Source organism: Natator depressus, chromosome 2 (assembly GCF_965152275.1).
Source record: "Natator depressus isolate rNatDep1 chromosome 2, rNatDep2.hap1, whole genome shotgun sequence".
Taxonomy (NCBI): domain Eukaryota; kingdom Metazoa; phylum Chordata; order Testudines; family Cheloniidae; genus Natator; species Natator depressus.
Window position 1 is genome coordinate 58,132,033 of NC_134235.1, and position 13,508 is coordinate 58,145,540.

At 37.1% G+C, this 13,508-nt stretch overlaps 1 protein-coding gene across 6 annotated transcripts in view; it reads right to left on the bottom strand.

The window, feature by feature from the left end:
- Window positions 1-13,508, bottom strand: part of SULF1 (sulfatase 1) — a 178,097-nt gene that overhangs the window by 147,685 nt on the left and 16,904 nt on the right. For all 6 annotated transcript variants that reach the window (XM_074944260.1, XM_074944257.1, XM_074944254.1 and 3 more), the window contains exons 2-3: window positions 2,769-2,827; window positions 980-1,076 (exon numbers count right to left, since the gene is read on the bottom strand). The gene's annotated coding sequence lies outside the window, so the exon portion shown is untranslated. The remainder of the gene's footprint in view (window positions 1-979; window positions 1,077-2,768; window positions 2,828-13,508) is intronic.

A 13,508-nucleotide genomic window follows, 5' to 3' on the forward strand; every position in this document is an offset into this window, starting at 1 on the left:
GTAAAGTACATTTGATTCCTCCTAGCTGCCTTTCATTACTAACGATATCTCACTTTTAGACATACATTTATTTCTAATAAATTTATTTCTCATAAACTTGCTATTTTCTCACATATATTTGCAGATTATTTCACCAGAAGTAATAATTCATGTAAATGAGGTGACAGGAAATGTTACTGATGCTGAAGAAATGAATCTCAGAGCATGTCAAGCTTGTTGCATTATATCTCATGATTCCCATTGTATGACAGTCCCAAAATGTGTTCTGTATTTTGACTTTCGCAGGTTGAGAAGTAAGATTTGATAGTCTCTCTCTAGTTCTTTAATGCACATTTTCCCACATCACAAAACCACCAGGCAATTTGCTGTACTAGGCAGAATCTGCCTCACAGTTATCCAGGACTTGAAATAGACAATACTGTAAATCTTGTCTGAGTTGCATTGGCAGAGAGCTATAGGAAACAGCTCACATAGTACTTGCCTGCACTATGGCCAGCTGCATTCAGTGATATTAGCTTCTTGCTTTCATGATCACTGACTTTATGTAAACTAGAAAAAACAAACCATTACTTTTGTTTGGTATACATCTTTTCTTTCAGAAAAAAAATCCCTTTTATCTTGCCATGACTATCCTTGGCCTTCAAAAAATGAAATATGTCTTTTTCATAAGGACTAGAGAGGCATACATTTTGTTCACATTATTTTTGAACAAAAGAAATAATTTTATGATGCCTTGAAAATAATGTTAATAGTAGCAAAATATGGATTGCTCAGCTATCTTGTATAATCATTTACTGATTCACTATAGCATTAAGGGTCCTTGACTTAATCTTTAAACCTTTAAAGTTTGACAGGATGGAACCTACAGATGATTTACTACAGTTTAATTATTGACCTAACTTAATACCTAGGCTATACTGCAAATGCTTGTGCCATGGATGGTTTAATTAATTACTGGTCAAGTATTTAATTTCTGTACCTTTGAAGATTTTCTGCTGCTAATATGACTTGGTTAATTTTCATAGCATTGATAGAAGTCTGTATGTCTTGTCCAGTGCATTTATTACATTCAAGACCTGAAAAGAGGGAAAAATGAGATATATTGCAAACTGCTGTGTATCATACATTTTCATTATCTCACAAGCCCTGTTCATTCTGAACCTAAACTATCTTTTGCAGAACCAGGTTCAGTCATGCTCAATTACCCTGATGTACCAGCCTAAAGTAGTAAGTTGCCATTGTTAAAATAATCAAAACGATAGAATTTACAATAATGTTGAATGTTTCCTGACTTCCTGATGCTGCTATCTTCATTTCTAATGAATTACATATAAATGCATAACTACATTTCCTTTGTCTTGAGCCACATCATCAGATTGGACTTCCAGTTGAGAAAAGTCATTAAGGCAGATCTCAATGAGAATCACGAGAGCTATTCATCGGTAGATATCGGTAGATATTCATCTGTGGCACTTATTTGTAAATATTATTTTGATAATTCAGTTTTCAATAGACAGTAGAATTTTGCTAATGTACATACTTTAGGATTCATAAGTGATAGCATTTGCTAGCTATTTCTCAGCAAAAATTTACCATAATAGCAATGAACTGTTGTGAGGTCTCAGGCAGTATTACTGAGACAATTATGTTTACTCACTCTGCAACAATGAGTATTAGTACACAGTAAATTATAAATAATTATATAATCTTTAGTTGTGAAAATAAAAGTCCTATGGAAAATCACACGGAAATTCCCACAAAAATTACAGAATTATATCCCTACTATTTTAGGTTTTTTGGACCATCCTTTATAGTTTAATAGAAAGTTCTAACCTTCTTGTATAATTCTAAAGTATGGTTCCAAATATCTATAGACAAAGATATATATTTATATGACTCTAATAGCCTACAGAATGTATATCTATGGAATCCTCTTAAATTTCAATACCCTAACTTAAATTCTTTTTGAATCTCTAGGACCTTTCCATAGGTTAATCTTTGGGGTTTTTTTAATAGTTGTCAGTTCAGTTACTTGATAATTTGCAAAATTTCATAATTTGCAGTCTGTCTAGCTCTCATTAGTGCTAACTAGTCCAAATTGTTTTTAGACATCTCAGATACAGCTACCAATTGCAGTTTTTCTTTAACTGTGTGCTATGTTGAAACTGGACTGATCCTTTACACCAGAGCTAAATTCATCATCTTTCTTCTTCCCGTGGTAAGCAACAATAAATATCTACTTTCCCTTTGAGGACTACCGAAAGGTCCAAAATATCCTCATTAGGAAAGCTGTGGTTAACTGCATAGATCATAGCACTGTGAATAATACATCCATGTGGGAACATTACTTCATGTGCAGTTAGTTACATGAGACCAGAAAACCTAGGAACAAGAAGCCAAACTCCCAATGGAAATTGGGGAGTTTCCAATTTTCAATGCAAAGAAGGGGAAAAAATCTGAGAAAATTTGAAATCAGGTGTCTTGAAGCACGTACAGCTGTAATATAGTGCCACAAAATGAAATGGAGCCTGAGCTTCTCTAATGCAGAACAGTCAGCACAGTGGCACATACAGAGCTTGGCTGATGACTCATCATGTCAGCTAATCAAAAAGGATCATGAATTTTAAAGTGCTGGCTTTTATGTAGCCAAGATTGTGAAGGTCGGGATAAATTTGAATGAGAAGTTGCCAGTATTTGGAAACTTAAATTACTTTATAGTTGTTTTGCTAAAAACAAACGCTTGGAAAACTGCATTTTTGAAATCTTACCTTATGAAAGAAAGAAATATGGTCATTTTTTCACTCTTCCACAGCTCAGTCTTTTCTTACTGTAATAAATATTTGAAAAAACAAAAATATTAAAATATTCTAATCAATAAGTTAAAGGTCTTACAAGGAAAAAAAGATAGCATTAGCTAGTCTCTGTATTATTATTATTATTATTAGGAATGTATTCCAACATAGTAAGAATGTTGTGCCCAGTGAAGGATTTAACCCTGTACTATAGAAATCAATGGGAGTTTTGCTATTAATTTCAACGAGAAAAGGTTTCAGTCTTAAGTGCAAATGCACTGCCAACGTAGTTTGCTTAATTTACCAACAGGTCTCTGTTTTACACCCCAACTCCTTTCTTGGGAGGGATATGTTGATAGTACTCTGTGTCTGTAGGTGGAAGTGGCTTCCTAAATCTGTTAGTGCAGGTGCAAAACAGAAACACAACAGGATTTCTTTAGATTCTAACCTTAAAGTTTGGGGCTAAACCCTTTTCCCAGTAAAGAAAAAATAAATTGCATATGCTGTTAAGTTTTCAAGTAGGTAGTAGCTGTGAAAATCTGCAAAGGCTCCATCTTAAAAGACTAAAGTCCAGAATCTTGAAAGGGTAAGAGATATATATGACAAAAAGTATACAATTATAAAGTAATCAGAGGGAAAGATTTAAAAATGTCCAGATCTATTTCTGGATTATTTTTCTCAGGTGTCTAATATTTTTGTATTTTCTGCCTATAACCTTCTAATTTAAGTAAGAAAATGCTAATGTGATATTTAAGATAATCAGAGCAACATGGTAGATTTGTGATTTCTACTCATTAAACACATTCAAACATTTTGTTCCCCATTAAGGTTATACATAGGTATAGGCAGCCACTGAAGATTTTCTGTCTGCTTTTCCCTGTGAATACCCTTAATACTGTGCTCTCTTGATGTATCACGCTGGGCTAAGATTCCAGGAAATCTGGTCCTCCTTCTGAAAGTCAATCACAGCAGTCATCATTTATGGTGCACAAAATGCCACATTATCACCAGGCATAGGTGAACTGGTTGGCTAAAATAAGGACTCACTCAGACCTCTGCCCAAAACTCAAACATAAAAGTGTGGTTACATTGCCTAACCACTTGTTCCTCATTGCTTTTGCATGTTCAATTGACAAATGAGTTTACAATGACTGTACCTTGCTTTGATATTTTTATAGACCCTTTATTACCAACTCATTTGAAGAAAGATAGCCAAACTATCGAGTTTTCATTCTGTATCATTAAAATGCAAAAGGGACATTTAAAACTAGATGGGACAAAGCAACAATAAATGCACTGAAAGGAGCAATCCTTCACTGATAGGGAAGCTGCCTAGCCAATGTGCTGGGTAATTTTCATCTCTAATTTCTATCTGAGGAGAAATCCTCAAGGGACATAAAGCCAATTTAGCCACCTCTACCCTAAATCCTCATGCCCTAATGCAGGTGGAGGGATGTATGGGTTGGGGCCAGGGCACACTATGCACTCTGTTGACCCTGATCAGTACAATGGTCCCTTGGGAGGCATCACAAAATAAAGCAGTCCTTAGGTTGATCTAGCATCTACCTGCAGCTGGTTCAGTGCCTACCCAAAAACAGAATCAGGGGAGGAAGAAAGGTGTCTTTCAGCTACCTCATCAGAGTTGCACCAAGCTCAATTCCCATTTAATGGATGGAGAAACGAGGCATAGATAGGTTGAACGATTTGCACATGGTCACCCAACGTTAAAGACAGAGCTCTGAAGATAAACTGAATTGTTGGTCTCTAATCCCTGGTCAGTGGAACATGCTATTTCCCACATAGCTTGATTTATCACATTTTATGTAGCGTTACAAGCCATTTTTCCTCAACAAAAACTGTGGTGTAGCGAAAGGTCAGATTGAAACAGGTCAAGGCTGGTGCCATTCTAGTGAGTGTGTTACCCAGTCACAATCTGAAGTATGTGCAAAGGATCAGCCAGTATATGCAAAGAGACAGAAAGTCACAACATGAGAGAACTGGGAAGGTTGTGCAAGTGTTATTCCCCCAATTTTGAAAAATAAATAAGGGCTGCTTATATTTTGAGAGAGTCGCTTGTTGTAGTTACACTTCTAGTGGACGGCCATCTTAAGGGCCAGATTTTTCCTCAGCAACATAAGTGCAAATCCCCTTAAAATCAAGAGGAGTTGCACGAGTACCAGAAAATTGATTTTGGCCTCAAACTTGCTATTAAAGGAGTATTTTTTCTATTATTGTTGTTGTTATGGGAAACAAATTGGATGAAGTACTTTGGGAAGGAAATTGCTTCACAAAGGCCAGGAATGTAAACGCAAAGAAAATAATGAAAAGTTGGTAATGAAAAAAGAGCAGTTAGAAAAGTGGATAATGCAGAGAGAGGATAGCTAAAAAGCTGCCCTCACACATCTTCCATGTTCACATTTTAAAAAGTTGACTGTACACATATGGCTGCAGGCACATTTCCTTCCCTACTTAGGTTTTCCATGTTTTTCCTTGAGAGGGATTAATTATTTCTTATCTTCTGTCCTGATTACCACTCTATCCCATATGCTGACTAATGCTACACAGATGAATAAAAAAGGTGAAGCCAAAAAGCAGCAACAGCAACATGAGAGTAGTGAAACATTGATATTGCAGACACTTCTGCAAACAGAAAATAAAAACAGTGATCTAGTGTGGAAAAGAGATAGTACAAGAACCATAGACACATGAGAATTTAGGGCCTAGTTTAATGCCCACTGAAGTCAATTAGAATCTTTCCATTGACTTCAGTGGGCATTAGACTGAGCTCTTAGAGAGTTTCCATAAATCTGTTTTCTACCTCCACATGTACATTACAGTACAGTAACTGCCAACGGAGAACAAAGGGGTTGATCAAGATATAACATTAGAAGAGCTAGTGATTCCACACTGCAGGTGTTTTGTGAAATTTGTTCTCTGATTTCCTTCAGGGGCTGCTACCGTTGCTGGGCTTCACTTTGCTTCTTCAGTTTCTGTTCCCTGCTTCACTCTTTAGTTCTTGTATACAATACAGGGAATCTGGTTACAAACAATGCTCCAGTGCAGACAGGAATTTAAAAAGTGTTGCACACAACATATGGGAATGCAGGGCCTAAACAGTATTTGTAGGATAGCTGGGCCTTAAGCAGCTGTCACATATTCGATTGGGGATGAGTAGGTCCTCAGCAGGTGCTGGCTCCTCTGTTGCTGCTTTAGTGTATAGCCCTTGCTGCACCATATAAACAAACAGTAAGACATGGGATGGTATGTTATGTGCTGGGATATCACCACACCTGGGACAGACTGTGATGCTGAATCCTCTTAATCATTCAAGTAGCAATATCCTACCATGATCTATAAGGGGCTGTAATGATCTTATCTGATCTCACATGAGAACTATAGTTGAGAAACTTCTTAGAAAAACCCAAGGAGCTGTAGGAGATATTGTTGGTGAGTCATTAGAGGGGCAGTTGTTTCATCTCTGAATCAGTGCTGAATTTATGTGCTCAGCACAATCCCGGAAGTGAAGTCTTTCATATGGGAGGAAAATCCAAGACCTGTGTTTTCCTTACAGATTTAACTGGAAGTTATTCCTCATTACTGCTGACAAACAGTTCTGCTGATGGAGCGTGCTGATGTACAACAGCTTCATATTCCACCCCAGAGTTGTTTCATTGGAGTGAAACAGTTCTTGTGTATACAGTTGTGTAAAGTGCTAGGATTTATTTTTGGAGGGGAGGGTTAAAGATTCTATAAATATAACTTCTTATTGCAAATACAACATGATCAATTATATGGAAACATTTTAGTAGTAAACTTTGCAAATACCAGCGACAGGAGAGGCGAGTCCAACTCCAGTGTTTTTTGCTGGACTACTTTTAGGACTGATCCTGGGAGGTGCTGAGCACCACAAGTTTCACGGGAGTTGCAGGTGCTCAGTTCTTCTACGGCCTTGTCTACACTAGTCTCTTCCACCTCTAACATTTCTCAATTGGTGCAGCTCCAGTGGTGATAATGTTGGGAGTTCTAGCGTAGACAAGACTTTGATGGCTACTGGCATTGTCACAATGTCATTTAACCCCATTCAGAACCAGTCCAGATGACTAGGTGGAAAAATGTTATCAAATGCCAACATCTTATGGACATTAGTGCTCTCACCATTGCTACCGCTTATGGAGCAGCACTGGTGTAAGTAACAGTGGAAAATTTCACCAAAAAAGACTAGTGCAGGCAAGGCCAATAGATCAGATCTACAAATCAATCAGAACTTTATTTCTAGTTGTAAAATAATAAAGAGCGACAGTGATTAAAATTGTCGTGTTATGCTTCATGGGCTTTCCAGAACTCTCAAACTCAGAGGAAAAGGATCAGTAGAATATTATCTAGTTGACTCGTTTGTCATGCTTGTAAAGTTTCCTCATTAGAAAAACTGTAAAAATTAAGTCAGCTCCTTCAACAGTATGTTCAGCAGTGGGAATAGAATTACAGCACCAATCTAATAAAGTGTCAGCTCATTTTTATTCACGGGGAAATAAATGCATGTTAAAATCTGTTAATAAGTGTCATTCTCAGGAAGGATGTGAAGCTGTTTAGTCTTAGCAACAACAAGCAAATTCCTGCATTCCTTACTCAGGTAAAACTCATCAACTTCAGGCAAAGTGCCCAATAACTCTACTGGGAGCTTTTCCTGAGTAAAGAATGCAGGATATGACATTATGTGATCAGCACTTCAATTTCATATTGTTTAGAAAGGAAGTATTCTGACAGAAGAATATCACCGAAACAAAAAATATCGTTTTTTTTCTAGATCAAAAACCTTTGATCACTGCATTTTCCCTCATGATTTTGTGTATTTGACTGAAAAACTGCCATATCATTTGACCTGGAGGATCTGGATCCTCCACTTGGAAGACTTCGATAGCCTGACACATCAATATAGTGTTGAATCGTACAAATGCAGAGGCACAAGGCTTCAAGTTTGCTTCCAATTGCTTTGCTAGCTACTGACAAAACCAGAAACTGCTGTTCTGTTTGCAAAGCCCAAATTCTGCTTTCTGTTACAACAGTGTAAATCTGGAGTAACTAAAAAAAGTTAGTGCAGTTTTGCTCTGGTATAAGTGAGAGCAGAATGTAAGTGGTAGGAAAGAGGAATAGGACACACCCTCAAAAGCCAACTCAGTTCATCTGATCAGCCAGCCCCTTTATTATTCAACTTCAATTTTTACCAAACTACACCTTTACTAAGGTTCTGGAAATCTTACCTAGATTCAGTGGAACTTTGCTTTATAAGTCCCCCATCACCATTCCAATGGAATTAATCACAGGGTAAGGGACTACTCAGTGATCATATGGGTGGCAGAACCTGACAGAAATTTATTTTCTGATTCATGCTCATTTATACCAATGTGCCTACTCAGTCTATAAAGCATTCTTAAATGCATGTCTTTTATGCAAATGTGGGGGAAGGAAACAAACAATTTGAATGTAAAAATATATTTATCTCAGTTTGGGGTGGGGAAGGTTGGGTCCTGACTTAAAAATATGGAAAAGAAAATAGTTTTGAAGTCAACTCAAGATAAATGAGGGGAGAACAGGAAATTCTTTAGATGTGACTTGATGGAGGTTAATAAGCCCCCAAGTATGTGTGTGCTTTCTCAGCTGATAAAATATCAGCATCTCTATCTGCCTCACTGTTCTGGAAGATATGTTTTTTCAGCAGCCAAGTAAAGTTTGTTGTTTAGTGAAAGACACTAACTAGAGGAAATGATACTTTAGAAAGGAAAAGAAGAGGTTTAATAATGCAGGGTTTCCTAAGTCTCAGCATATACTTAAAACAAGAAAGCCATTTCTTTGCATTTGGTTTGCAACCTGCCTGTTCTGAATTCCCCACCTTCCCTCGCAACATAAAGATTTAATTCACAGTAGCATAAAAATCAGTGCATCAAAAAAGCAATATAAACAGAAAGACACTCTAGCAGCAATTTAAAACATTTGGGAGGCAAAGAAAACTACTGACTCGGAAGTTTGCCTCTCTGATTTAAAAGTAAGCACATTTTGTGCTTAAACTAAAAAGGTTAATTATAAATAATGAGAAGGCTATTTCACTACATTATTAGAATGTCACTATCTTTTTATGTTAATTAATGGAAATGGGTAAATATCCCATATGCAACGTTGTTGTAGTCATGTGAGTCCCAGGACATTAGAGACACAAGGTGAGTGAGGAAATACCTTTTATTGGACCAACTTCTGTTGGTGAGAGAGACAAGCTTTCAGCCTGAAGAAGAGCTCTGTGTAAGCTCAAAAGCTTCCCTCTCTCACCAGCTGAAGTTGGTCCAATAAAAGATATTACCTCACCCTCTTAAATATCCCATAGACACATCAGAGAGCTCTGCCTTCTATTAAGAGTTTACAGTACCATTAAGTCAGAACTGCTAAAAGGAGTTTCATCATATTTACAATAGTTATTTTCCATGGGCTGAAATGTGACCAAATGGCAGCATGAATGTGAATGGAAAAGATACTTCTCCCATGACATTCTTTCTCAGTGCTTTGGAAAATCTTATTGGGTGGTTTCAGACTCAAGATGTGAAAAAATAAAGGAAAATCTACAAGGAGTTATTTCTGAAATTGAAAACATACTTTAAACTGATTTTCCTATGCATTTATTTTGTTTAGATTAATTAAGACCTCTGCTTTATGTTAGCCCAAAAATAGTTAACATTTGTAACATATTTACTGAGGTTTAAACAGTTATGTAATGGCTTTGTATCTATTACAAAGCAAATCTGTTTTAATAATCAACTGAAATTTTGTTTTTAACATACAATAAGTGGTTATGAGTCTAATGAGATACACATTTAGGAGCATTATGATGTTCCCCAGTAAAAAACTGATTTTCCTCTAGCTTTACTAAAATTTACTTTCCAATGTTTATAAATCTGGATTAGCTATGTTCCATAATTTGTCCCAACATTGCCACATTTCGTCAGTGTCTCTCATAACTACGTACAACCTACGTAGTGGGGAATCAAATGAAGGTTTGGCTTATAATCAGAAGAGAAGAAATCCCAAACTAAAATAATTCCAAAAGCTAAAACTAGTACAAATTTTCCCAACTCTGGGCACATAAATATTTAAGGATTGTTGTTGTTGTTCTGGTCGTGAATGTGCACTTCACTTTTTACTACATAATGGTAAAATGACTTCATTCACTAACATTCAACTTTTCCACATCCTGCCCATCTGCAGGCAGCAAAGTCTGGACTACCCTGCGGAGTGGAAAGCAAGAGTTATATTAGCCCACCGACAAGAAGTTACTAATATTTCAAGATTCTTTCTTTTTTACAACCCATGCTTTTCTGCTTTCTTTATTCTAACCTTTAGTTGATGCACTGCAAAGTCTTCCTCTAGTCTGCAGGCTGTAACACTGTTAACAGCTCCCGTCCCTTGAAATTTTGTTGGTGGTGGTTAGCCCCACCAAGATGCCAGAAAACACACACACAATATCTCTGGCTAAAATCTTGTTCTTCTGGCACATGATATATGACTTGGTGGAACATGTATGCTCGTCATATACTTTCACATTGTATCTAAACTACCACTGTCAAAATTCTAGAGCTTGGTCTCCCACACTCAATATAAATTATTTGAAAATAAGCCTATTCTACTTTGTCCCTCATTTTATCCCAGCCCTTTCAGGATAATTTGAGACCCCTGCCACCCAACTGGCAATGATTTCTAGAAACAAATAAAATGGAATAAGTCACAAAAAACCTGACATACTGAGATAGATCAGCCTCTCTCTCAAAGGTACTTCTATGGCCCCCATCACCACAATATCTGAGCGCCTCACAATCTTACATGTAATTACACTCAATACCCCTGAGAAGTATGGAACTGAGGAACAGGAAGACTAAGTGACTTGCCCATGGTCACAGAGTGAGTTTGTGGCACAGCAGGGAATTAGCACTTGGTCCCTCACTGCTAGTACCCTAATCACTAGGCTAGAAGATGGAGGAATTTAGCTAAACTGATGCAACTTAATTTAAAATTGATCTAGTTAAAGCAGTGCAAATCCCTAGCGTAGATGCACCTATACTGGCTTAACCCTCACTTAAAATCAGTTCTAGCTTGCCTCAGTAAGTTACTGAATTTAGCTAAACCTATTTAAGTAAGTGTTAAGCCAGTGTAAGTGATTTAGGGAGTCTGCATTGGTTTACAGTGATTTTAAGTCTTTTCAACATACATAAGGTCAGCCTCAGAAATAGTGACAGCTGAAGAAAAAGGATACAGCAGCTATAGTTACAGTAAAAGTGAACTGCACAGCAAGCAGCTAAGCAAACTGTGTTGGCCACTATTATTCATGTATTAGATGCCAGCGAGAAGACATGAAAAGATGGGAAATGAGTGAATAAGAAGCTATGCAGTAAATTAAGAACAGATAAATACAGTGTTGGGAACCACTGAATAAGGACATACTTCCTGGCCAGTCAATTCAGTGAAAAGGTCAAAAACAACGTAAGAGTGATTGCTTTTTTCCAGGATTAAAGCTTATATCATGCAGTTAGTATGAGTGTTTGAAATTTTGAAATAAATATCACAAACAAACCAATCCTAGAAGATCTGTGCAATTCTCCTTCTCTCCACAACCTGTCACTTTTTATTACTTTCAGGGAAATGAAGCTCAGATGTGGAATCTGGTTTTCAATGACAACTGTTTTTTACCCAATATTCTAAATGGGGTGAATAATGCACAAGGAGGTCAAATCAATTGCACAAGGTCACAGAGAAATCAGCAGTTTATCTCAGATTAAAACCCAGGATGCTCCTGGCTCTCATTCTCTTTAACCTCTTGGGTCTCAAGCAATCATTCTCTCTCCCGAACACACTGATTTCCATATTTGCCTTGAAATAAAGAGAAAGGAGAACTTAAAAACTGTGTTTTATAAGACAACACCAGCTGCTGGTAGAATTAGTATGTTCCTAAGAAAAGCTTGGCAGAGGATAAATTGACAAACAGTTGATGCCATTCATAAAGTTTTTAATTTCAGCCAACCAGGAGCTTTTTGGGGAAAAGCAGAATAGATATGAGCTGACTCAACCAGGTGAAAATCAGCAGACTGACTCACTGGAAAAATCAAATTACCTAGACTAATCATTAAATTAGTGGGTAAAAAATTCTTAAAAGGAGCCATATACCAAATTAATAAATCCAAGCTATACTGGTTAACCCTTTAGTCAGAGGTAGAGGGAAGGTAATTAAAAGGCAGCTAAAAATAACCTTCTTCAATATAAATGCTAGTAACATATATTCATGTATACATTCATTACATAATTTAAAATTAAGGATACCAGAACAATAAAGGCATAGAAGAAGCAACTTTTCCAAGGATTAAAATACCATGACACAGAGTTTGCTGAAGGAACAGGCACCATGCAATAGTGGGAAAGAGAAACACTGCCGATATCAATGATGGGTGATAATCAATGTGCAGAAACAAATGCTATAACATGAAGAGCCGTGTGAAGCTCTGTGATAATGTATAGCATCAGAGGTTTACTTTGAATTTCAGTTCTAAATGACCCTGAAAATGTCTAACCATGGTTGAGGTTAATTTGAAATTCACCCCAGGCAATTCAAGGGTCACAAAACTCAGCTAAAGGAGTCTCAAAAACTTTTGGTAGACTTGACTCAAATTTTAGGTTTGTAACAAAACCCCAAGCCCAGATAAATCTCACTTGGCTTTGGCTTCCATGGTTACAAACATTTTGGATAGTTTTGTATTCAGGCTGAAAGCAAAGAAGCAGTTTGAAAAAGAAGGACAACAAAGGTGGTTGCTAGCAGGTGAGTGCTGCTGGAGACCTACAGGGCAGTTAGAGGAAGTCAGTCATGACTCATGAACTAATTTAACAGAAATACTTGGCCTGGAGCTTCACATTTAGGAGAATTAACTATTTAGCGGTAGATTAGGAAAGATTATGCAAGATTAGAAAGAAAGTGACAAATGTCTAGATATACAGCAGGGTCGTTTTCATATATTGTTTTATAAGTATCCAGCATAAATCTAGGAAGGATGTCAAGCATAACTTTATTTGAAGCACAATAGCTTTAACTGAAAATTGGGAGTATCTAGTGCTACCTCTTTATAACAGAGGAAGCAACTTTCTTCTTAAAAAATAATCTGTGTTAACGTAATGTTTCTACAAAGAGCCTGATTGATAGGCCAGGAAACTGAAGTCTTCTCTTACAGAACGTGTACAGCACAGGCAGCAGCAGAGTGCTTCTCCCCACTATTTTACAAGTGTCTCAATCTTCATCCACAGGGGTAAAAGGCTAACCTCAGCCTCTCTAATGAGATTTTTAACAAAGGGTGCCAGTTAGTGTTAATTGTGTTACTGTGGTTTGTGATGAGAGAAAGAGGAGGTGCCTTAATAAAAATAAGAACTAACCCAAAATGAAATAAAAGGAGGACTTGTGGCACCTTAGAGACTAACAAATTTATTTGAGCATAAGCTTTCGTGAGCTACAGCTCACTTCATCGGATGCATTCAGTGGAAATGCAATTTCCACTGAATGCATCCGATGAAGTGAGCTGTAGCTCACGAAAGCTTATGCTCATCCACTGAATGCATCCGATGAAGTGACCTGTAGCTCACGAAAGCTTATGCTCAAATAAATTTGTTAGTCTCCAAGGTGCCACAAGTACTCCTTTTCTT